Source organism: Theropithecus gelada, chromosome 7a, assembly GCF_003255815.1.
Source record: "Theropithecus gelada isolate Dixy chromosome 7a, Tgel_1.0, whole genome shotgun sequence".
NCBI lineage: Eukaryota > Metazoa > Chordata > Mammalia > Primates > Cercopithecidae > Theropithecus > Theropithecus gelada.
This window is the reverse complement of record NC_037674.1, coordinates 39,377,977-39,404,632: the sequence shown is the minus strand read 5'-3', so window position 1 is coordinate 39,404,632 and position 26,656 is coordinate 39,377,977. Positions and strand designations below refer to the sequence as shown.

The following is a 26,656-nucleotide window of genomic DNA, read 5'->3' as shown; positions in this document are numbered from 1 at the left end:
GAGACTGTGTAAGAGGTCGGGGGATGCTGAGGGAGCCAAAGTCATGCTGCTTCTAGCACAATTGTCAGTTGGTGTTGGAAGGCAGGGCCACAGGACCAGTGGGAAGCTTTAAAAATGAACCTGAGGATTATTCACCTGCCTGGGTGACTTTGCACATAGTCATTGCTCTGAAAATAATGACTTGCCAGTAAAAGGGATGAGAATTGTTGAGTTCTGTGTTTTCAGCATCATCTAGCTGGCAGGGAAAACCTTCATGATTCTTGTTTGATCTGTTACTTTTTTCATGAAGTTCCCCCAGGCTCTGGATAGAGACCTGACTTGTTGGTTTTCTTCTGAGTCTCACTTGGGATTCTCCATGGTTCCCAGGGTTTTGTTTTAAGCTCCGAACCTGGATGGGAGGTGAGGTAATCCTCCTGAGAATGGATTTATGTTGAGTAACCAGCCACATGGGCCCTGTCATGAAGTTTTCCTGGGATCTTTGTTACTTGGTGCATTTTCAGGTTTGCTGAGCCCAGAACACAGCCAGGGTGAAAATCAGATCTGATAGTACTATAGTTACTATTGGGATAGAAATTAAGGTTTTCTGAAGCTCTTTTCTTGCCTTCCATTTCTACCAGCTGCTAAGATTTAAGTGGTAGTGTAGTGATTACAAAACACCAGTCCTGAAGTTTGAGTCTCACAACAGTGCATGAAATAGGCATTATTTTTACTCTCATTTTCCAGATGAGGAAACTGTGGTGAGCATTTGGGCAAGTTGCCCAAAGTTGCTGAGCCAGTGAGTGACATAGCCAAGGTTCTGACTAGTCCATTTTGTACCTGCACACCTGTTATGCCCTCTCCCATGAGCTTGGCATTTGTACACTCACACATGCTCATCAGAGCACCTAACCTCACCTCTTCACACACAGTGCAGCATGAAAACATGGGAATTTAGAGTGTGTAGACCTGGAAAACCTGAGACGGGTCTCAGTTCATTTAGAAAGTTTATTTCGTCAAGGTTGAGGACGCACGCCCATGACAGCCTCAGGAGGTCCTGACGACCTGTGCCCAAGGTTTTCACAGCACAGTTTGGTTTTATACCTTCTAGGGAGACATGAGACATCAATCACATATGCAAGATGAACATTGGTTTGGTCTGGAAGGGCAGGACAACTCCAACTCTAAAGGGAAGACTCTAATGGGGAGGGGGCTTCCAGGTCATAGGTAGATAAGAGACAGATGGTTGCATTCGTTTGAGTTTCTGGTCAGCCTTTCTAAAGGAGGCAATCAGATATGCATTTATCTCAGTTAGCAGAGGGGTGACTTTGAATAGAACAGGAGGCAAGTTTGCCCTAAGCAGTTCCCAGCTTGACTTTTCTCTTAGCTTAGGGACGTGGGGCCCCCAAGATTTAGTTTCCTTTCGCAAGTGTCTACTGTATCCAACAGGCAAAACACGAGTTCTTTTCGCTTTATAGAACTCCTAGGTCAGGACTAATTGTCTTGCCTTTTTTTTTAACTTTCAAAGATAAAACAGGGCTTCAAAGTCAGAAGAGCTTCACTCCAAAGAGAATGAGAGACAGCAGGTGCTTCAAGATCAGGGAGTTCATCCTGGCTGGCAGGATGGTGCGTGGGGGAGCAAATAACTGCAGAGAACCCAGAGGGGGATGACTTCTCCCAGTCTCGGGCCTGGTGAAGGGGTAGGAAGAGAACATAGGACTAGAGGCTGGGGTTGGTCACTGGAGCCTGCCTTGTGGGAAGCCAGGTTCTCTTTGCCTCAGGTTCTTCTCCTGCCCTTGGTGGCACCAGCAGAAAGGTGGCATTCTCAGCAACAAACCATGGCCAGCCCTGCCAATGGTGCTCGATTCAGTGCCCTCACTTGGCCATGCCCTGCGTGTAGGGGTCTGTGCTGAGTACTGTGGGTACCAAGATGAGCAAGATCAGACAGTCTCTGCCCTCCTGGAGCTCCACCCTGGCAGCGAGTCAGCTGCACACATGCTAACAAGGGCACTCTTGGATTGGACTAGAGTCTGGGTGGGCAGAGAAACTGAGAAGTTGTGGGGAGTGGGACTCTGAAGAAGGAAGTAGAAGCAGCTTCCTGGGGATTGCATTTACGATTCCTTCTTAGTCTTGTCTCTCCCTGACTCCATATATCAAGGACATGTGCTATTAGACCCAGAAGAGACCTCATGTTTTCTGGTCCTCTACCTGCAACAGGGTGTGGAGATCCCATGCGTCTCATAGTCTGGGATGTCTTGGGGTGATTCTCACCTCCCCTATTCTTCTAAAGTGCTAATGGGGCAAAAGGTGAGTAAGCAGCAGACGAGGCCCAGGGACTAGGGGCCAGCGGCCTTTGGAGGCCCCTTTGGAGTGGCCAGATGTCCTAGGATTTGTGGTCTAGAGGTCAGATGACCTAGAAGGCCTTTAGAGGTCCTGTCTTTCAGGCCTCTCACTTGACAGTTGAAGAAATAGAGGCTCAGAGAGGGGAAGGGTCTTGCCTGGGGCCACAGAACAGGCTAGAACTAGCTGCCTTTGGATGACCACTCAGCTTCTGAAGGGACAGTCCTATTCTTCTCTCCTGCCCTCCTGGTCTTCACTTAACATATTCTTGGGGACCTACTGTGTGCCACGCACCGTCCGAGCAGTGGAAAACAAAACAGACACAGTCCTGTCCTCTGGCAGTTTATGCTCCCCAGGCTCGTGGAGAAAGGCACTAGACAAGTGGATGCTAAGGGATAAATCACCATAAGGTGTGTTAAGGGCTAAGAAAAGAGAGAAAAGGATGCCCTGCAAGGGAATGATGGGGGATGTAGTTCCAACTGGGTGGTTAGAGAAGATTGCTCTGAGGAAGTGACTGCTCATTTGAGAACTGAGGGGTAAATGCACAAGCCAAGTCAGCAGCATGGATGAGCCCTGAAGTGGGAAAGTGCCTGGGACCTGGGGAGCTGGCAGGAGGCTGGTATGGCCTTGGAAAGTGGGCCAGGGGCAAGCAGTGTTACATGAGGCTGGTGGCATGGGGACCAGATCCAGTTGGTGAATTCCCTGCCAACACAGAGTGGTGGAGAGGTTTGGCCTTTGCGGTCACATGGGTTGGGGTTTGGGTCCCTGTCCTAGCTGTGCAACATTAGGACAATCTGCCCTCTCTGAGCCTCAGCTTTTTTAGCTGTGAGACAGAAAGAGTACCATCACCTAGCTCATGGTCATGGAGATGAAATGAGATGCCGAGTCGGGAATCCCTCTTAGAGCTAGGCATGGGGTAAGTGTTCATGAACAAGAGCTTCTGGCTTTCAACAGTGACCAGATCGAGCCTTTGAAGTAGGTTTGGAGTGTCAAGGCCCCATCTTCTGCCTCTGCAGCCTTCTAGGAGGAAGGTGTGGGACTCTGCAGGAAGAAGAGCAGGGGGATCATCCTGATGTCTGGGGAGCTCAATGTAAACCTCCTTACTTGGCTGTCAGTGAGCACCCTAGTGTAGACTCAGGGCCCTCTCATTGATTTTAGCTCTTCATTAAGTCCTAACTATGCAAAAATGAAAATGTACAACAATTTGTTACATGTAACAATGGATAAAGCTCAGACATGTAATGTTGAGCAAAGGAAGGCAAACTCAGAAGGGTCTGTGCTGCTTTTTTCCATTTGTGAAAGTTCAAAATGGGCAAAAGGAATCAATGGTGCCAGAAGTCTGAATGGTGGTTATCCTTCAGGGACTAGTGACTGGAAGGGGGCACAAAAGGGATTCACAAAAGGGTGCTGTATTCTGTTTCTTGATCTGGGTGTCTGTTTCACAGATGTGTTCATTTTATGAGTATTTATATGAAGACATACATGCATATGGGCATTTTCCTGTTTATTAGACCTTAACTAAAATAGTATATAGGGTGCTAGTAGGTAGGCCCAGTGATGGTTTCGTGAACTTCAGCATAGACAACTACTGCATGCAGGATGATATAAAGTAATTTAACATAAGCAGCAGATAATGAAGAGTGATTCCTTATTTCCTATCCTCCTGCAACCTCTGCCTCCAGGGTTCAAGCTATTCTCCTGCTTCAGCCTCCTGAGTAGCTGGGACTACAGATGCGTGCCACCATGCCCAGATAATTTTTGTATTTTTAGTAGAGATGGGGTTTCACCATACTGGCCAGGAAGGTCTTGATCTCTTGACCTTGTGATCCACCGGCCTCGGCATCCCCCGAAAAATAAATAACCTTTAACTCTACTTCCTGCCCTGGCCTGGTTCACATGTTTCTGATTCCTTTAGAGGCTTTGTCTATCCTTATCCTATGAGTAAGAGCATCCCTGTAGGAAAAGCTTTGGATGGAAACAGGATACCCTGGCAGGAGCATCCTGCACTCTGCTGGGACCCTCCCTGGCCCTGCGTATTTGCCTGATTTCTAGCTTCCAGCTCTGAGTGCAGGCAGTTGGCTGTGCTCACACTTTTGGCACCAGCCTGCTTGGGATGCTGGAGGTTGTCTGCTGTTTCTGGGAGTGTTTGGAGAAATGTTGGCTTGCAGACGTTGGCATCTCCCAGCCTTGGTAGCAATCAGTAGAGCAGAGCAGGGAAACATTAGAGCAGGGCTCATAAAGAGAAACTCATCCAACTCCTCATTATATAGATGAGGCTAAGGCCAGAGAGGAGAAGTGGTGAACTGGTGATAGAACCAGGGTGGGGTCTGGTGGTCTGACTCCTAGCCCAGAACTCTGGCCACCACATCTTAAGGACCCACAAGACACAAAGTCATTTCTTCCTTTAAGTGGAATGCTTCTGAGCAGTGGGAGAGAATATAAAGGAAGGAAGTCTTTTCTGTTTGTACTTGAGGGTAGTGTAGCACGGTCAAAGTTAGGAGAATGAGCCTTTGGGAAGGAGTGATGTTTCTCAGAGGGAGGGTGCTGGGAGGTAGGCCCAGTGATGGTTTATGAACTTCTGCATAGACAACTACTGCATGCACGATGATATAAAGTAATTTAACGTTAGCAGCATATAATGAAGAGTGATTCCTTGTTTCCTATCCTTTGATTATTTTCCTTTACTTAGATGGATTTGTTTGTTTGTTTGTTTGTTTGTTTGTTTGTTTTTGTGAGATGGAGCCTCACTCTGTCACCCAGGCTGGAATGCAGTCACACGATCTCACTTCACTGCAACCTCCGCCTCCCGGGTTCAAGCGATTCTCCTGCCTCAGCCTTCTGAGTAGCTGGGATTACAGGCACCCACCACCATGCCTGGCTAATTTTTGTACTTTTAGTAGAGACGGGGTTTCACCTTGTTGGCCAGGTTCATCTCAAACTCCTGACCTTAGGTGATCTGCCTGCCTCGGCCTCCCAAAGTGCTGGGATTACAGGAGTGAGCCATTGCACCGGGCCAGATTTTCTTTACTTACATTATATTAACATAAAATCATAACATGTTTCTGTTGAGCTGGATTTCAACAAAAATTTAATCCAAATCTACCATTTTATAGATGAGGAAAGTGAGGCCCAGAGAGGGGAGGTTATTTGTCTAAGGTCGTAAACAAGAATTGGAGGAAGTAGAACTCAAAGGCAGAACCTTCTTGACTACTGTGCTGGTTTAAACAAATAAACAAAGAAAGAGATAAGAACTGATTTAAATCTACATCCAACCTTTATCCATAGCCCCCACTTCTCTTAAGGATCTTACCTTACCATTACCCCACATACCACCTCTGCCCTGAAGAAGACAGCAACCATATAATTGCTACCACTTAGAAGAGGCTCATGTATGCAAGACACCCTGCCAGCCACCCAACCTGCAGTCTCCTTGGGTGCGGATGAGAGACTTGGGTGGGGGAAGGAGCCTCTGCACTAAAGCCTCAGCCTTCCTGAACGCGGACAAAGGATTCCCTGAGGCAGTCATGTTGATGGGGGCAGGGGGTAGCCAGACTGGAGTCTCCCAGTGGGATCATCTGTGGTTAAGATCAGCCACCACACATTCAGCTTAGTCAGGACAACCTCTTTGGGGAAAGAAACAACATCCTCTAGGAAATGTGTGAAGTTCAAATTTTCCCAGGCTGGGTTCAATACCCCAGTCTAGCCACACTGGGCACTATAGAAAACAACAAACATAGGTGTTAGATTTATTCATCTCAGCCCTTGGCAAAAGAGCTTCTAAGACTAACCCTGAAGCAAGGGGGCTTTTATGATTCCTTTTAAATTAAAAAGATGTTTGTTTATTATAGAAGTTATTCAAGGTGAGACGGGGGTGGTGGCTCACACCTGTAATCCCAGCACTTTGGGAGGCCGAGGCGGGCGGATCGCCTGAGCTCAGGAGTTTGAGACCAGCCTGGACAACATGGTGAAACCCTGTCTCTACTAAAAATACAAAAATTAGCCAGGCGTGGTGGCATGCACCTTAATCCCAGCTACTCGGGAGGCTGAGGCAGGAGAATTGCTTGAACCCGGGAGGCGGATGTTGCAGTGAGCCAAGATAGCGCCACTGCATTCCAGCCTGAGGGACAGAGTCAGACACCGTCTCAAAAAAAAAAAAAAAAAAAGTTATTCAAGGTGAATGTCATAAAATTATGAAGAGTATAAAGTAAAAAGTAGACTCCCTCTGCCCTCTTACCGAGTCTCATACCTCACAGGTAGACTTTGATGGTAATTTTCTTCTATTGCCATTCAGAACCTTTCTAAGTGAAGCAAGTGTGTGTGTGGACAGAGGGGACCATATGACCATAATGGTCAACAACTTGCTTTTCTCACTTAATGAAATCTGTTGAATATCTTTTTATAGCAGTGCAGGTAGATCTGTGAGACTTATTTTGGATGAATGGTTTTTTTAAATTAATAAATTTAAGGCTGGGTGCTGTGGCTCACACCTGTAATCCCAGCACTTTGGGAGGCTGAAGCGGGTGGATCACCAGGTCAGGAGTTAACCCAGCAGCTATTTTCCTTCCTTCCTTCCTTCCTTCCTTCCTTCCTTCCTTCCTTCCTTCCTCCTTCCTCCTTCCTTCCTTCCTTCCTTCCTTCCATCCTTCCATCCTTCCATCCTTCCGTCCCCATTTCCCTTCCCCTCCCCTCCCCCTGCCCGGGGTCTCTCTGTTACTCAGGCTGGAGTGCAGTGGTTCAATCATGGCTCATTGCAGCCTTGACCTCCTGGGCTCAAGCAATCCTCCCACCTCAGCCTTCCAAGCAACTGGGACTACAGGCATGTGCCACCATGACTAGCTAATTTAAATATTTTTTTTTTTTTTTTGAGACAGAGTCTTGCTCTGTTTCTAGGCTGGAATGCAGTGGTGCCATCTTGGCTCACTGCAACCTCCACCTCCTGGGTTCAAGCAATTCTCATGCCTCAGCCTCCCAACTAGCTGGGATTACAGGTGTGCACAACCATGCCTGTCTAATTTTTTTATTTTTAGTAGAGATGGGGTTTCACCATGTTGCCAGATTGGTCTCAAACTCCTGACCTCAGGTGATCTGCCCACCTCAGCCTCCCAAAGTGCTGGGGTTACAGGCATGAGCCACCACACCCACCTAATTTTAAAATTTTTTGTAGGGACAGGGTTTTACCATGTTACCCAGGCTGGTCTTGAACTCCTGGGCTCAAGCAGTCCTCCTATTTTGGCCTCTCAAAGTACTGGGATTATAGGCGTGAGCTACCACACCTGGCTATTTTTATTTCTGAATCTTGCCTACTGATCTTTGCAGGGGTATTTCTCAAACCCACAGACCTCCTGCCCTTAGCAGCTACTGTGTCACATGCATTTGTCACATTCCCCCAAGTGCTAAGCGGGGACAGATTGGAGAGGCTGGGCCGAGTAGCAGTAATGGCTGTATAAGAGCCAGTGATGAGATGAGACTTATCTGGCAGTTGTTTATCAATTCTTTGAAAGCAGGTTCAGAGCTGTTCTCCTGTTTGGACTATCACTGCAGCACTCAGACAGAGGCCAGAGGCCCCCAAAACATATGTGACTTATCTTTGCTCTTGCTGTTTCCTCATTCTTAGAAAAATTATACTTTTTCTTCAAGGTCCAGATCAAACACGGTCACTCTGACAAAAGCAGCCATGCCCCGTCCCATCCATCCCACTCCCTTCTGTCAGATTTAATTACCTCTTATTCTGGACCACGTCTCTGATCATACCTCATGTTACACATAGGGTTTTCCTGGTCATCCTCCCTGTTGGACTGAAGGTTTCCAGGCTGGGCTCCTGTGTACATCAGCTTTTATCCATCCATCTTCTCTGCTGTGGTGTCCAGCCCAGGCCTTTTATACTTGATAAGTGCTTAACACCCACAGACACCCATAAGTTAACTATAGAACATCTGGGATCTGCCTTGAGTTAAATTTAAATCTAAGGCAGAAAACCTCAGCCAAGCAAGCTCACAGCCCCCATAAACCCTGGAATTCGTGAATGTCCAGGATTCCGCAAACACAACGTGGGAAACGAAACACAGAAATTACTTCTGTTTACTGGACATACATTATTGTGTTTCATTCTTATAACACCCTGTGAAGTAGTTGTTATTCCCATTTTATAGAAGAAGAAAACTCAGTCTCCAAAATTTTAGGTAACTGGTTCAAGAAATACAAACCTACCTCATCAAGGAGACACCAAGTGGACATGTTTGTGATCGGAGAGGCACAAAAATCCCAGGCCAGGGTAGTGAACAGGGCTTTGCCCAGAGGAAGTTTCTGGCTTTTATTTCCGATATTCTTTGAGATTTTCTGTGTCACACAGAGGTGAATTTTTATTAAATTATAGAATTAGGCTGAGGCGAGAAGATCGCTTGAGGTGGGGCAATCCTCCCACCTCCGATTCCTGAGTAGCTAGGGCTATAGGCATGTGCCCTAGACTTTGATAATTTTAAAATTTTTTGTAGAGATGGGTATCTTACTATATTGCCCAGGCTGATCTTGACCTCCTGGCCTCAGGCGATCTCACCTCAGCCTAATTCTATAATTTAATAAAAATCAATGCAGGAGATTCTTCAGAGGTCATCTATTATAGTAAAGGCCCAGGGCTCAGGGTGGTTGAGGGTGAGTAGGGGTGGGGGGGTCAAAGAGTTTGTCAGTAAAAGGGGCTGGAAGGCAAGGAAGGGAGGCAGGGCAGATATATCCATTTTCTGCATAGGGCAGCAGTGAGGACCACACCAGGCCACCAAATTCCCTTGGTGGGATTCCATCCTGCCACCTTGATGAGGTTCTTAAACCCATGAGACTTGCAGCCACAGGACTATGGCCCAGTTCAGGGTTGGAGAGTGGCCACAAACAGGAGAGGCAGGTGAGGGGAGCAGCAGCCCCGTCAACATCTAGGTGCAAGGGTATCGTATTTACATCATCCTTGGTCCTGTCAACACCACAACAGACTTTGGTTTTTGGTTTTGGTTTTTGTTTTTGGAGATAGAGTTTTGCTCTGTTGCCCAGGCTAGAGTGCAGTGGCATCATCTCAGCTCACTGCAACCTCTGCCTCCTGGGTTCAAGCAATTCTCCTGCCTCAGCCTCCCCAGTAGCTGGGGCTATAGGCACCTGCCAAGTACAGCTAATGTTTGTATTTTTAATAGAGACCTGGTTCCACCATGTTGGCCAGGCTGGTTTCCAACTCCTGACCTCAAGTGATCTGCCTGCCTCGGCCTCCCAAAGTGCTGGGATTACAGGTGTGAGCCATTGCACCCAGCCATACAGCAGACTTTAGAAAGAGGGGTGTCAGAGAGGGGCTCCCTACACTGGTCCTCCTGAGGGGAATAGGGAACTGTGAGCTGGCCGAATGCAAAACGGTACAAGTGACCTCTTGTTACTCAGGTTGTAGACTGAGAGCTAGATGAACTTGGTTAATAGCAAGGAAGCCTCCTCCACCACAGCAGCACCCTAGACAAGCTGGTGGTTTCCAAAAGGTTAGTGGGTGTGTGTGGATGTGTGTGTGTGAAGGAGCTCATGAGTACGTGCACGTCTGTACTGTATGTAGGTCACTATCACAGTCAACAATAAATATTCTTGGGCACCCACTGTGTGTTGGGGAGGAGACTTAGGGTTCAGGCCTTGCCCCAGAAGAGCTAAGGCTCAGTTGGGGCACAGGAGTACTCTCCTGCTAAGCAAATGAAATGAGATGTACTAGACCATGTGCTAATAGTGGAACCCAAAAACACGTTCCAGGAGAGCAGAGGAGGAAGCTATCACCCTGGGTGGGGCAGGGTCTAATCCAGGAGAGAGGCCGGTAACTACCTCAAGGGTGAGGGCTCTGCCACAACCAAGGAACAGAGGCCCAGGCTTGGGCAAGAGGGCACGTGGAGAGGCTGAAGGGATGGGGCTGCCAGGACTGACGACTACAAGGGGCCCTGGGTGACAGAGGCTGTGGATGAGAGAGGGAGGCGCTTTCATCACCCATTGTTAGGAAAACAAAACACAAAGCCACTCAAACAAAGTGGCTGCATTGCACAGCTTGAGTTAGAAGCTCAGCACACAGTGCAAATCGCTTGCCCTAAGGGTAGGTCTCATTGAGCTCTGTCTGCATTATGGAAACTGGAAGAGCTGGGGGCGGGGGGCAGTACTTCTGTGGGGGAAATGGAAACCACCAGTGTGCCTGTATCTTCTGGATAGCCTTGCTTTTCTACTTATTTATTGCCAGTGTGTACATTTTGTGTTAGATTGTTGTTTTTTGACTCCATGTTGTTTTTAAATATGTACCTTTCCACAAATCCAGAGTTTATATACTTAAAAATATTTTTGTTTGGAAATAATTTGAAATGTGATAAAAAAAAGTTGTAAGAATAACAAAACTCCCGTATACCCTTGACCTATATGTACCAGTTTTTAACATTTTGTCATTTCTCTCTCTCTCTCTCCCCTTCTCTACCTGCCTCCTTTCCTCCTTCCTTCTTTTTGTCTGTGGGTTATCTGTCTGTCTGTCTGTCTGTCTACCTGCCTACCTACATATCCATCCATACTAGTTTCTGAACCATTTGAGAATAGGTTGCAGACATTATGCCTCTTCACCCCTTAATACTTCATTATGGATTTCCTAGTGAAGTGTTAAGTACACGGATGTTCTCTTTCATAACCACTATACAGTTATAAATTCAGGCATTTAATACCGATAAAATATTTTTACCTAAGCTATCTCTCTTGCTCTAATTTTGTCAATTTTCTTATTAGTGTTCTTTATAGCTGTTTTTCTCCCTACAGTGAAAGATCCAGGGCAGGATCATGTGTTGCATCTTGTTGTTATATGTCTCCAGTCTCCTTTAACTGGGAACAGCCTTTCTATGACTTTCATGACACTAACATTTTTAAAGACTACTGCACTATTAAAAAATAAATAGGGTCGGGTGCAGTGGTTCATGCCTGTAATCCCAGCACTTTGGGAGGCTAAGGTGGGCAGATCACTTGAGGTCAGAAGTTCAAGACAAGTATGGCCAACATGGCGAAACCCCATCTCTACTAAAAATACAAAAATTAGCCAGGTATGGTGGCGCATGCCTGTGGTCCCAGCTACCCAGGAGGCTGAGGCCGGAGAATCACTTGAACCCCAGAAGTGGAGGTTGCAGTGAGCTGAGATAGCACCTCTGTACTCCAGCCTGGGCAACACAGTGAGATTCCATCTCAAAAAATATAAACAAATAAATAGATAGATAGATAGATACAGTTTATGTACTTCTGTTAACTTCATAATATTCTATCCAGGTATGCCCAATTTAGGTCACTTTCCTCTATTGTTTCCCACTGCTAAAAATATTGGTGTTTCGACGAACATATTTGTTTAATTTCCTCTCTGCATTATTTTTGTTGGGTGTATTCCCAGAGGTTGCATGCCAGGTCAAAGGTTATGACTTATATGCTTAATGGTTTAAACTGGAAATAGTGAATCACTTTACAGTGTCATCAGCATGTACTTATTTCCTTGTGGCTTTGCCAATACTCTTTTATTGTTTTTATGTATTTTTGATAGCTTATAAATCTTGTAAAGATATATTAACATTTTCACTGTGGGGAAATTTAAAGTAGTTCAAGTTTTCTGTACTTTCTCCTTAATTTCAAACCATATTCTCTCCTGCACTTTACTTTTCTTCATGGTGTTTGCATTTCATTTTTATCTTATCTTTTTTTTTTTTTTGAGACAGGATCTTGCTCTGTCACCCAGGCTGGAGGGCAGTGGTATGATCACAGCTCAGTGCAGCCTCCGACCTCCTTGGGTTCAGGCGATCCTCCCACCTCAACCTCTTGAGTAGCTGGGACTGCAGGCATGTGCCACCACACCTGGCTAATTTTTGGAGTTTTTGTTTTATTTGTTTTGTTTTGTTTTGTTTTGAGACAGAGTCTTACTCTGTTGCCCGGGCTGGAGTGCAGTGGCACAATCTCAGCTCACTGCAACCTCCACCTCCCAGGTTCAAGTGATTCTCCTGTCTCAGCCTCCCAAGTAGGTAAGATTACAGGCACGCACCACCATGCCTGGTTAGTTTTTTGTATTTTTAGTAGAGACAGGGTTTCACCATGTTGGCCAGGCTGGTCTGGAACTCCTGACCTCAGATGACCCACGTGCCTTGGCCTCCCAAAGTGCTGAGATTACAGGCATGAGCCACCGCACCTGGCCTCATGTTTTCTACTTTTTATAGAGACAGGGTTTTGTCATGTTGCCCAGGCTGGTCTTGAACTCCTGGGCTCAAGTGATCTGCTTTCCTTGGCCTCCCAAAGTGCTGGGATTACAGGCAGTAATGTAATGAGCCACTATGTAAGTCACCATTATATTTTAATGGATATTTTGACGTTCCAGTAGCAACACAAGATAGGTAAGGCAAACATAATAGTTCCCATTTTGTAAGTGATAAAAAGGAGGCTCAGAGGCTCTACCCAACCCAGGCCAGTCAGGACTAAAGGCAGAGGTCTTCCCTATAGACTGATGGTGTCACCTTCCTTCGCTGAGAAGTAGAGTATACATGTCTTTAAGGGGCCTAGCACTCCTGCCAGGGGCTCTGCTCCTTTGTCTCTGCTTTTAGAAGCTGGCTCACAGGATTTTCTTAGGAAGTTTTCTGAGAGAGTACCATTGGGAGAAGTGGGTGCTTGGGATGGGGAGTGCTTTTGAGAGGGCAAAAGGGAGAGCTTCTGTCCTCCACCTTGTTAGGGAAACCAAAGTGAGGCTTAAGAGGTACCCTATCAGGCCGGGTGTGGTGGCTCACTCCTGTAATCCCAGCACTTTGGGAGGTGGAGGTGGGCAGATAGCTTGAGCCCAGGAGTTTGAGACCAGCCTGGCCAACGTGGTGAAACCCTGACTCTACGAAAAATACAAAAATTAGCCTGGTGTGGTGGCATGCGCCTGTAGTCCCAGCTACCTGGGGGGCTGAGGTGGGAGGATCACTTGAGCCCAGAAGGCAGATGTTGTAGTGAATGGAGTTCATGCCACTGCACTCCAGCCTGGGCAACAGAGTGAGAGACTGTCTCAAAAAAAGAACTTAATTAAAAAAAAAGAGGTACCCTATCACCTCAGGTGTAGCAAAGCACCCCAGGGCTCTGGTAGGGAAGGTGGGAGATTGTGTGAGACCCGGCAGCTTCCAGAGCCTTCCACAGAGTGGATGGCTCAGCCCCCAGCCTCTCTTCTCGAGATTTCCCCTCACCCCCAGTCAGCCATCCACAGGGTCTAGAACCAGGAACTTTCACCTGCAAGGGCTCCTACATTGTTGAATGTGGGACACAGAAAACTATAGCCCCACAGCCAAAATCAGGCCAGCGCCCTGTGTGTGAGTGGCCCTGGAGCTAAGATTGGCTTTTACAGAGGAACGTTTCCAATAGATTTGATGATAGAGAATGCTAACTTTAGACCCCAATTAAGCAAAATGTTATCCATCCCCCACAATGTCCATATTTCCATTCTTCTCATTGGAATACCTGTATTATAAAAACAAAATAAAACTCAATTATTATTATATTTTGAATTTCATTAATTAATGAATTAAAAACTTTAAAACTTGTGGAAATTCCCTTTTCTCCTTTGTTATACAGGTGCCTACAAAATATCCTACATTTTGCTTCTTGGCTTGCAATACCTCAAATATTTACCATCTGGTCCTTTGCAGAAAAGGTGGGCTACTTCTGATCTACTCCAGTAGGGTCTACCATTGAAGCAGCAAAACCGTAAAAGTAACTTATGATGGAATGGGGTGCAGATCAAGGTGAAGGTGCAGTGTTGGGAAAGGAGGATGCAGCGGTGAGCAGAGGCCACCTGCTCCTCGCCCTGACATCCCTCCAGGGACTCAGGGCCCTGGGAAGCCCAAAAGCACTGTCCACCTAGGTCAATCCTGCCCTCTTCGGAGTGTGGCTGGGGTAGGAAGAAGGGAAGGGAGCTCTGGATACTGGGGATCGAGTGTCTCCTCTATACCTGGCCCTGCCCTGCACTAAGCTCTGAGGTATGTTACCTGGCTTCATCCTCTTGCAGTCCTATGGGATTATCGGTATTTTCCCCCTTTTACAGATGAGGAAGCTGAATCTTAGAGATTGAACTAACTTACTTTGGTAAGTGTCTGAGCTGGGATTTAAACCTATGACTTCTGACTCCTGGTCCAGTGCTCTCTTTGAAGTACCAAGTTGCCTAGAATTTTCTTTCTGTCTGTGACCCTGGGATCCCCTCCAGAGAACAGGGAAGGTGTCTGGTGGTCTTGGTGGTTTACTGGGGAGCCTGCTGAGGGTCCAGTTGTCCTGTGTCTAATCCATTTCCAGGGCTGGCACTGCCTCCCTGCTCACTTCCACCTCCTTGCTGGTAGCTTCTAACCCTGAGGCCTTAGGACCCTGATCTTGAATCCTGAAATGCCCCTGGTGACCTGGCCACAGGGCCTGAAGGGTGATGAAATATCCTCCTCTCCTTGGGGTGAGTTTTATTTAGCACCCTGGGGGCAGACCCCACTAGTTGAACTTGGCTACTCAGGGCTGTGGTGTGGCTCTAGTTGGTGAAGCATTCCTCCCTGTCTATGGTTTGCAGGCTAAGAGACAAGATGGACTGGGCAGAGGGGAGAAGGGCAGTGGAGAGACCTAGGCAGAAGGACAGGCTCAGGGCAGGACAGCCTGGCATTGACTGTTCTGGGCATTGGAATCACCAGGTCCAAGTTTGATCCTGGCTCTGCCACTATGAGTTCCTTGATGCTTTGCACTCATAGGCTCTGTTTCTTCATCGTAAGATGGTTGCTATCTCACGGGGTTGTTGAAATACCACACGTGGAATCTGAGTCTATTCTTTTCCAGCTTTCTGGGGTCTCCATCCTTTAATGTCCAAATAAGAACAAGCATTCCATTCCAGGCAACAGGAAGTCCTGTTCCCTAACCCAGGCTTTCTGAGCCTCCCCAGGGCATGCTCACATCTTCCTCCATGCCCTAGGCCCTTGCAACTTGAGGATCACTTTCCTCCTTCGAGACAAGGCTGCACCTCCTCTGTGACCCTGGAGTCTCAGGCAAGGACCCTGGCCCATTTCTGAGTCCCTCCCTTGCCACTGAGACTGGTTGCAGGATGAACTGATTTTCATCTAAGGCTTGGGGTTGATGAGAGGAGAAGGAAATGGCTTAAAGTTGGGTAAAAAAACCTCTGCTTCTTTGACTTCTGACCTCTGCCGTGATACTAGGGCCTTCCAGGACCCCAGCCTAGGCCCTGGATCTGCTACCATCCTTTATACTTACCACACAAGGTAGACTCCCCTTTTCTTTCACATAGGCAGTTAAACTCCTTGTTGTTGCGGCACCTCCCTGAGTGGACCCCAGGCCTTTCTTTTGCAGAACGAAAGGTCCTTTAAAGTTTTTCTTAAATAAAAAGCCATCTCTGACCCCCGCACAATGCAGTCTTCTGCCTCCTGTAGCAGATGGTAATGGTTTTGAGCAGCCTTTCAAAATAGCACCTTTTCCATTCCTGCCACAGATGTAAGGGACATAGCGTGGCACATGAGAAGTGCCCAGCAAATGGTTGCAGATATCAACATCATTTCCTTAAAGGCCCAGTGGTCATCAGTTGTTTTGAAGAGTTCACAGGGAGGAGTTGCAGTGAGGCCCTGGCATCAGTATTTTTTATATGCCCCAGTTTGAGCAGAATGTACAACTGGATCCACCATCAGTTCTTCAAAATGGTACTTGAGACACATCAGAGGCTCTCAGAGATGTTAGTTTATTTCTTTCCTCCCTTGATTGGGTGAGTCGGCTTATTATCCTCTGTCCCAACTCTGTTAATTCTCTCTCTTTGCCTTTGCTCACATTAGACATCTGCTGGGATCTGCCCTTCCCCCACCATATATGTGTCTACCACACCCAACAGTGACACCACAAGCCAATTCCTTTATGGCTTCTAGGTTTACTTCCCACTCCTAGGTGTAGCCTATCAGTGGCCACCTTTTCCTTAGAGTCCTATGTTCATCTAGGTCTTACCCATGCATTGAGCCCTACTCAAGTTCTGCTTCCTCTGGGAAGCCTGCCCTGACTACTGCAGGCAGGGCTGGGCAAGCCTGTTCTGTGTTCCCACAGCATGTTGTGGATATTCCTGTTGTCATTCTTTGCCTGAGAGTCAGCTTTCACCCTCCTCCACATCGCCACTTGACAAAGAGAAGAGACTCTCTAAACCCTTGCTGAATGAAGGATGAATAAGTTAAGATGGCAGCAACTAAAAGGGAAGGTAAAGAGATGGTGAGGATTGTATACTGGTACCTACAGTGAGTCTCCCAGCACTTTCGCCAGAAAATTTGTGGCAGAGATACCCTAAGGGGGTTTGGAAAGAGTCATTTCTCATCATGCTATCTTAGAATTTAGACTAGAAGGGCCCCAAGATATCATCTGTCTAACCCCCTTTGATGAACTGTGAACTCTTTTAGGGCTTGAGCTAGAATACACACAAGTAGTCTTCACTTGGTCTCGCTCTGTCACCCAGGCTGGAGTGCAGCGATATGATCTCGGCTCACTGCAACCTCCACCTCCTGGGCTCAAGAGATCCTCCCACTTCAGCCTCCTGAGTAGCTGGGACTATAGATGCACATGACCACACTTAGCTAATTTTTGTTATGTTTTTGTAGAGACGGCATCTCGCCATATTGCCTAGGCTGGTCTTGACCTTCTGGGCTCAAGTGTTCACCCGCCTCAGCCTCCCAAAGTGCTGAGATTACAGGTTTGAGCCACCATGCCCATTGGGCTGTGAACTCTTTAGGATCATTTAAAAATTTTAAGTAGTCAGTTCTTTACAGAAGTAGTCACCATGCACAAGGGAACTCGTCATTGGGTGAAGTGAAGAATACTTGTATGTATTCTAGCTCAAGCCCTAATTCCAGCTAATGCTGTCTTTAGGAAGCTCTTCTCAGAAATAAGTCTAGGAAACCTTTGCCTAATGCTTTGAAGAAAATGACTGTTAACAGAAAAAATAACTTAAACTATTTAAATGTTAATAATTGCAGATGCTCTTTTAGTAATAACAGTATTGTACATTTCTTTTTGCCTCTGTGAGATCACCCAATAGCCACTACCTATAGCATTGCCAAGATTAGCTCCCTTGTTGATATTCATCAGCATTTGGATGGTTACCCTTGGAAAATTGTACTCTGTGCCTGTGGTTTGTGTTTCTAATATGTTTCCCTTCCCTTTTTGTTACCTTACTTTCCTCTTCCTGGGTAAGTGCTTCCAGACCAACGTCCAGGCCGTCTCTACCCTATCCAGGGTCTGATACAGAGTCAGGAAAGTGGCTGGCAGATTAAACTGAATGATGTGACCAACTTAGTCTCATTGCTTTGCCCACTCTGCTGCCAAACTTACCTCCCAATACTTCCAACCTTTCTCCTCTCTAGCTGCTTCGTCTAAGCCTTTTTTTGAGAAGTTCTTTTCCTCCTTCCTGTCTCTTCCTGTCTTCCACTTACCTAATTCTACTTAGTTCTCAAGTCCAGTGAAAATACTTCCTGTCCCTCTGAGGCCTTCCCATGGGTTCTTCCTTCCAGCCCCGTCTATCCCTCCAGCTTTGAGCATCCATAGCCCTTAGTGTCTGTGCCTCATACACAGTTATTCCAAAGTAGAAGGTTTTCTGGGGATTCATTCTGTATTTCAAGCCAGAATGTGAGCCCATTGAGGACGGGGCCACGTTTTATCCTTCTTTGTGTCCCTTCCACCTTTGGCATATGGCTGGATCCACAGTAGGCACTCAATGAGCACAGGGACTGGTACAGCTGTCAGCTGTGCTTAGCCAGCTTTGAGGCCCCAAGGGCGCTCAGCTTGTGTCCACAAGCCCAGGAGAAGGTAGAAATTCAGCAGCAGCATTTTCATCAAGGCCCTGCTCACATGAGCTTCTTTGTTTTCTTGCCTGGAGGGGATGGGGCAGGGGAACAGACCAAGTGTGCAGAGCTGCTTGACATCCCAGCAACTGTATGGAATGCTCACTCACGCTCCCTTTCGTGTGCCAGAGTCGCCCCACATTGCAGTATCATCCTGTGCTGACGTGAGCCTGGGGGCCTCTGTCCTGTTCCTCCAGAAAGTGACTGAAACTGAACCCTACTGAAGTGCCTACTCCCAGGAGAAGATGCCAGGGCTTCCCCTTGTGGGCAGGGTCTGATCTCAACTGAGGGGAAAGATGAAGAGAAATTTTGTTGCCATGGATGTTCTAGATCGGGGTTGTGGCTTTCTTTAAGGCTAATGATAAGAGGAGTAGAAAGACTTATCTGTGGCATCTGGCCCATTGCCATGGACTTGGAGTAAAGAACTTGCTTCATATCCCACTTTGGCTACCAGTACGTTAATGCACTTGGGCAAGGCACTTTCTGTCTCTGGGCCACGAGGCATTTTGGTGGCAGAAGTGAGACCTGAATGTGGGTCTTTGCACTCCAGGTCCTTTGCCCTTTCATTATTCCACAGAAACACTGTAGGCATTTGGTATAATACCAAGTTACCTATCCTTTCCCTTTTGATTTATTCCTTCTAGTACCTGAGGTGCTTTTGAGAACAGTGACTTTCTTTAGAGGCCTGCTGTCAAGGGGCTACCCTGACGTCATTCCATGACTCTCTTACATTTCCTTTCTATAAATATTTTTTTTTAAGCCTAGATTTCTTTGTGCTATCAAATGGGTGTGTCTCTTTTGTCAACTATAAATCCTTCCCAGAAGAGATGGGCAAAGTAGTGCTGCTTTGGTGAAGCAAGTGATACCTTTCCATAGTTGGTGCTTAATAAAAATCTGTGATGTAAATGAATAAATGACAGCAAGAGGCAAGAGAATTGATGATGCCATGGTATCACCTTAATCATTACTGCGAGAGAACATGCCACTCTTGGAGAAGACCCTCTGTGAAATTGACAATCTCAGAGCAAGTGCCAGTTTCCAGTCCTGATGAAGTGGGTTCTGTCCCCCATTGCCTTCTCAGCTGTTTCTTCATGTTGATGCATTCAACAAGGCAGTGCAATAAGAGTGTGCTGGTGTAGGAGAGAAAGGGGTCCTGGCTTTGACTCTGGAGCTGCATGTGCTTAGGCAAGTCCTAAGTTTCCTTTCCCCATCTCTAACATATAAGTGCCTTCTGGCACTTAGCGTCCTGCAACTTCATGATTATGTGAAGTGTTCTTGCTGGGCCATGGGCTGTCTACTCAGCTGGGGCAGGAATCACTCATCTAGAGCCATGGCTTATGGCACAGTAAAGCCTGCGGGTGCCACTGAGACTGCTTCTGCTGAGATTAGACACAGCGGTTTGGCACCAAGTCTGTGACCAGTGGCTGTTTTTAGCAACATGGCTAGTAAATATTGACTCTGTGGCATGAAAATGGAAAGCAGAGATGACTATGTCAACTCACTCAGAGGATAGAAGTTCATCTACCTCTGACAAGATGTAGTTCTGCAGCGCGTAGGTGTGTCACTAATAAATAAGTTGTTTGGGGGCAGGGAGAATGGAAAACGAGACAAGGAAGCATTCCATGGGCAATTAACAGATGCTTTTCTGTCTGCACTATCTGGCTGGCTTATTCATTTCTTCACTTTAAAATGAATGGATACCTACATACACACAGGCATATAGAAGAAAAAGGCTAGAAAGAAATACACCAAAGCATTCACTGCGGCATTCTCTAGAGACAGTGAAATTGCCACAGATTTGTACTTTCAAATACTTTGTCTCTTTTCCTCATGGTCTACAATGAGCACATATTACTTTTATAATCTGAAAAGAACAATGTATTAGACATAAGATAATTCTTTCTGAAGAGTCTGAAGGAGCTTTCAGAATCATGCAAGTACCTCGGACCTTTGCGTTTTGCCTACTGGACACTGGGTAGTACCATAGTTATCAAAAGAGAAAAGTCCATGTAAGAGAAGCTACTCTTTTGAATAAATCCTGATCTAAGTGTGTTTACTGATTTATATCCATAAAAGCAGATGTGGTGGGAAAATATTGCAATCATATAAGATTTCAGAATCTTTTTCTGTGTAAACAGACACTTAACTGCTTTGAGTGCATTCTGTACTTCACAGCAGCTAGCTCCACTTGGCCCAGAAGTGGGCAGGTCTGAGACAAGGCACTCTGGTAAATGGTTGCATGTGACCTGAAGGTGGAAGGAACCGGTTCTGGAGGATTGAACTAGGTTTGGAGTGTTGGGGTGGGAATGGGGTTGAGAATGGCATTATAGTAGTAATTACCACTGGTTAAGCACCAACCGAACACCAGGCACTATCCACATATTGTTAAACCTTACAAAGCCTGATTGGATAGGCATTAGCCACCTTTTAAGGAGGAGGAAACCAAGGCCAGGAGAAGTCACTTCTCTAAACCCTCAGAGGCAGTCAGCAGCAGGCCCTGGACTCAAACCTGGCCTCAAAGCATTTGCTCTTTCTACCATGCTAGGGTGTCTCTCAAAGGGTTCAGAGTTTTGCAACAGAGAACAGAAACTGCTAAAGGGATCCTGAGCTAACAAATAAGGTGCATGCATCTCCATCCAGGACTGAGGACCTTTGAAGTAATTGGTAGCCCCAGGTATAAAAGGTGGGCTACAGGTAAGATCCTGGCCTTGTTAGCCCTGAACCCAGGACTGGGTGTGTCTGCCTTCCTCAGCCTGGTGTAACCTAGAGGGGCCAGGTGGCCTGGGTTGTGGGACCCAGAGAACTGTGGGACAGGTGGCCATTTCCAGTCTGGGAGGGACTTTCATCTGCTGGCTGCCTGTGTGATGGGGGAGGCCATTTGTTTAGGGGCAGGGAGTTGGAGTGTGTGGTTGTGGCATCCAGGCCTGTGGGTGAGGAGAAGTTGGTCTCTCATCTTCTTCGTACCTGGTTGATTAAAACAACCAGTAAAAGGGTCTTAAGGCTGTTTAGCTTTCTCGCTGGGTTGGTAGAGCTAATTTCTGAGTCTGAGGCAGCAGTTACTTCCTTGGGCTCACAGGTCCTGTCCTCACAGCCCTTGGGACTGGCCAGGTGCTGATTTCTTCTACCTCCACTGGAGATCTCTCTACCTGTAAACTGTCATTTGGAAATGCTTGTCTGCCCGCCTCACCAGGGAACAAGGGGCCTGCTCTCCGAGAATGAATGCCTCAGAGTTGGGTTTCACTTAATTTCTTAGGAGAAAGGATGTATGTTTTGGGGGAGAGGCCAAATTGTGGTATGTGGTGTTTTTAAAAAATAACTTTTTTGACCCAGGCAACTGAGTTGATTGAAGCCCAGCAGTACCCATTATGGAAATGGCTCATCTTGTGGTTCTCTAGAGTTGTGGCTAGAATATTTTTGATCTCCTGGCAAAGGCATATAGGATTTTGCAATTTTATGGAGCAGGTTTCAAAGTTACAGGAATTGCAAGGAGCAGTGGCATTTGTCCTCTCTTCCTTTTCCAGGAGTCTGTACTCCTCTGAGGCTCAGGCCAGTGTGGCTGCTTTTCAACACAATGGGAATCATTGTAATAATCACCTGAATTTGTACAGAACTGTATAGTTTACAAAGCACATTGACATGCATTGTCTGTTTCAATGCCCATGGTTACATTTCTAGTTAGGCAGGGATAATTGACCATTTTTTACAAAAGAGAAAACTGAGGCTTGGAGACGTTAAGTGACCTGGACACACAGCTGGGAAGAGGCAGCATCAGAGTTGAGTCAAGTCTTTCTGACTCCAGACCAGGGAAAGCAGGGAGGTCTGCACCTCTTAAGGTGCAGACCTGTCCGTGTCCTGGAATGTGGCTCTCTAGGCACAAAGAGATGCAAGCACCTTGAGACCTGACTGTGACTGTCCTAGGCCCAGTAGGGCCACCTCAGTGGAGGGTGGGACAGCCTTTGAGGTGCAGGTGGGGCTTTGTGTGGTGCTTTGCTCTCTTCCTATGCCTTCCTTGGCTGTTGTCTGTATTTGATCTTTAGAACTGCCCTGTGAGGCAGCAGGGTAGGTAGACAACTATTAACTGCATTTTATAGATGAGGGAACTGATGTTTCAAAAGGTTAGGTGACTCACTCAACATCATGTATTCATTAGTCACAAAACAAATATGTATGAGGTGCCTACTGAAGGTACCTAGGGGACTGAGGTCACAGCCAGTGTCTGGGGAAGAAGAAACTTGAAGGCAAGTAAGAAAAGAGAACACAGTAGGTCGATAGAACTCCCTGCTGAGTGAGAGCCCCTGAGGACAGCTCCCCACGTTGTGGATCTCTTTGTATCCACAACAGCAATGAGAACAAGTTGGGCTTAGGCCAGTGTTCTAGAAAAACTTTGTTATGATGTAAATAATGGTGATGAAAATTCCTGCCATTTATTGTGCTCCTGTTGTATAGCAGAACATATGCTGGGCATTTTACATTTCCTTCCTTCCTTCTCTCCTTCCTTCCTTCCTTCCTTCCTTCTTTCCTTCTTTCCTTCCTTCCTTCCTTCCTTCCTTCCTTCCTTCCTTCCTTCCTTCCTTCCTTCCTTCCTTCCTTCCCTCCCTCCCTCCCTCCCTCCCTCCCTCCCTCCCTCCCGCCTGCCTGCCTGCCTGCCTGCCTTCCTTCCTTCCTCCCTCCCTCTCCCTCCCTCCCTCCCTCCGTCCCTCTCTCCCTCCCTCCCTCCTTCCCCCCTTCCTCCCTTCCCCTTCCCTTCTTTCTTTCCTCCTTTCTTTCTTCTCTGCCACCCAGACTAGAACTCAATGGCATGGTCATGGCTCATTGTGGCCTTGACCTCCTGAGCTCAAGTGATCTTCCCGCCTCAGCCTCTGAAGCGGCCAGGACTACAAACATGAGCAAACGTGCCCAGCTAATTTTTAAATTTTTTGTAGAGACAGGGTCTTGCTACTTGCCTAGGCTGGTCTTGAACTCCCGGCCTGAATCATTCCTCCTACCTCAGCCTTCCAAAGTGTTCGGATTAGAGGCTTGAGCCATTGCACCCAGCCTAGGCTATTTCTAACTGTCACAATAACCTTCTAAGGCAGCGATTATTTACCCCACTTTACAGATGAGAACACTGAGGCTCACTGAAGTCAAATCACTCATATCCCAAGTCAGCCTGGGAGTAAAATCCAAGTCTCTTTGGCTCCAGAGCCAGAACAATTTCCACTGAACTACACTGCCTCTGTGTGATAATGGACTCTAAGAGCTGGAGAAGGATAGTGCCAGTTACTTTGGGAAAGTCATGGATAAGGGGGGTCAGGTGTGGAAGGTGCTGGAGAGGTGGACAGGACCATGGCTCTGGGCAGAGAATCTGTAAGAGGCCGTGTGTCCTGCTGGTGGCGGCAGTACCTGAGAGAGAGGAGGGCTCTCCTGCTCATGGCCCTGCTGACCTGCAGTCCCCAGGAGCCAGCCCTCCCTGTGCTGTGTGGGCCCTGAAGAGCAGAGGCTGCTTTGTCCTCTCGGATGCTTTCCTGAAGAACCCAAGCTTCCTCCCTATGCCCCCTTTCCCTGCTGTGTTAGTTTGCTGGGGCTCCCATAACAAATGACTACAAACTGGGTCAAACAACATAAATTTATTCTCTCCCAGTTGTAGAGGTCGGAAGTCCAAAATCAAGGTGTCAGCAGGGTTGATTCCTTGGGGAGGCTCCAAGACAGAATCGGTTCCATACCTGTCTCCTAGCGTCTGGTGGCTGCTGGTGATCCTTGGTGTTCCTGGCTTGTAGACATGTCACTCCAGTCTCTGCCTCCATCTTCATGTTGCTTTCTCCCCGTGTGTCTCTGTGAGTTCTCCTCTGTCCAATCTCTGCCTGCCTCACTTATGGCATCTGTCATTGGATTTGGGCCCACTCAGGTAATCCAAAATGATCTCATTATAAGATCCTTAAATTAATTACATCTGCAAAGGCCCTTTTCCCAAATGAGGTCACGGTCACATGTGCCAGGGGTTAGGATATGGACATATATTTTGGGGAGCCACTATTCAACCCACTATGACTGCCCACCCCTGTTTCTTCTTGGAGTTGCATGAGAACTTTGGGGGTCAATCCACTCACTGCAGGCTGGGCCCTGAGCTGACAGCAGCTGCTTCTGCTCTGCCTATAGCAGTGCCCTGAGTATTGTGGTCAAGTGGTCTCGACCGCTGTAGACCAGCAATGGGAAGACCTTATATGAAGAGCTCACAGAGCTCTGGGATTAGCTACTTTTGAACGTCAGAGTGGTAATTCCCACCTCGAACTTGCTGTTGTTGTCCTGTGTGGCATACGTGAGAGAGAGGATGTCCTTGGCATGGCAGGGCCCTGTGGGTCAGCCAGGCTGTTTGTTCTCCTGCCAGACTGCAGCTGGCACAGATCCCTGACCACACGGTACCCTTTCCTGCTGCCTTATCCTTACTTACCACTCTGCAAAAGTCTACTCTTCTCTCTTCTTCTGTCCAGATCTCCCCATCATTCCCTGCGCACCTCCTCTTAGCATTCTTCCTTAGTACAAGCCTCTTGGCTCTCCATGCATCTGGTAATTTATCTGTTGTCCTTCAACAATGTCAGTTTTGTTTGTTTGTTTGTTTGTTTGTTTGTTTTTAGATGGAGTCTCGCTCTTTCACCCAGGCTGGAGTGAAGTGGCACGATTTCAGTTCATTGCAACCTCCGCCTCCCAGGTTCAAGTGATTCTCCTGCCTCAGCCTCCCAAGTAGCTGGGATTACAGGTGCCCGCCACCATGCCTAGCGAATTTTTGTATTTTTAGTAGAGACGGGGTTTCACCATGTTGACCAGTCTGGTCTCGAACTCCTGACCTCAGATGATTCACCTGCCTTGGCGTCCCAAAGTGTTAGGATTATAGGCGTGAGCCACCACGCCCGGCCAGGTATTATTTTTATGTAATAATATTAACTTTTCTGAGGGACCAGGCCTTGTTTTTCCAATTAGATGTAAGCCCCCCTGCAGTACCATGCAGTCTTTGGTAAACACCTGTCAATGCCTCCTTGGCTGCTCACCTGGCATAGGAAAGTGTTTGGTCTCGTCTCCTCTCTGTTCCTAAATTGTTGGGTGATTTTGAACAAGTGACCTACTCCCAGGGTTTTCATCTCTTCCTGTGGGAAGCCGGAATGTTAGACTATTGGATACTATCAAAGGTCCTTTTCAGGCTGAATGCTGTGTGATTGTCCCAACAGCTCTCAGGTCTCTGAAGGCGCATGTCTGATAAGGCCAGGGCCTGGACCAACATGAATGTTCTCCCTGTGGCCAAGGTAGGGTCAGAGATCCCATTCCCTGATCCTGGCCCCAGCAGTGCTGCCTCCACAGGTAGTATTCCTAAAAACCCAAACTGCAGGATGGACCACGCTTTTCCCTGTAAAGCGTTCTCTGTGATAACCCCATTTCCCAAGGATCAGATTCTCCGTGGGTAGGTGAAGTCCATCTGGGAGCCTAGTTAGAGGAAAACCAAGTAAATGAACACTTGACCTGTATTGGTGCAACCTCAGCAAGGCCTCTGGCAGCCTAACCTCCTGGCCAGAACCCTGGCTAGAAGGTGTTTCTTTCTGGCACAGCTGCCAGCCACACCCAGAGAAGGTTGAGGCCTCTCCCATTTGCTAAGTGAAATGACTAATTAGTCCTGAAGCAGGAGATTTCTATCTGCTCATAATGGCATCATGATTTATTCATGTGAGCCTGGACCACTTACAGGGACAGGGCCCATGTTTCCTGTGGCTTTGATGTGATATGCAGCCAACTATAGTTTTCCAGAATGAATAATTTCTCAAATCCAGCTTGCTTTCTCAGTCACCGCTGCCAGGAAACCTATAACTCTGGTCACTTAATAGCACCCTGTTTCCCAGGTCTGCAATCGTTTTAGAAGGAATGCATTCTTATCTGGGGCTCAGTTCCTTCTCTGGCAGTGTGGGGGTTAGGCTAGATGGTATCTCAGGGCCTTTCTAGCCCTTAAGTTTTTTTACTTTTAAAATTCTTGCCCCTTCTCCTCATGTTTTCTTAAGGTATTTGCTTCCATAGGACTGAATGCGAGGTAATCAGACATAGCTGTTGAAAGCTTCTCTCCTGGTTTCACTTTTCTGCCCAATTACTAAGTCTTAAAGTTATGTAGTATAGTTTAAGCTGTTAGTTCCTGGCCTCTTAAGACTGCCCTGATTCACTTAATGTCTTCTGACTTGCAGCCTCCCAGCTTAAAATCTCAGTAATGGAGAACAAGGTCTTAACCCTTGTATAAAGGTAATGGCAGGTTACCCCATTTCCATAATCCCATGCAGAACAAGGGAGTTAGACTGGTCTCATTTTACAGAACAACTGAAATGTTATTGTGACTGCTTTGTGCACGTGCACCGTGGAATGAGTCGGCTCTTTAATGATTTGGTTGCCACCTTGTGGATTGTCTGGGGGTCTGGGGAGGCAGGGATCTCAGGCCTCCTTTCAGGGACTAGGCTGGTAGG

The 26,656-nt window shown here is 47.1% G+C and overlaps 1 protein-coding gene across 1 annotated transcript in view; it reads left to right on the top strand.

Moving 5' to 3' along the window:
* The window catches only part of DAPK2 (death associated protein kinase 2), a 128,723-nt gene that overhangs the window by 6,203 nt on the left and 95,864 nt on the right, over positions 1-26,656 (top strand). The gene's annotated exons all lie outside the window — the stretch shown is intronic.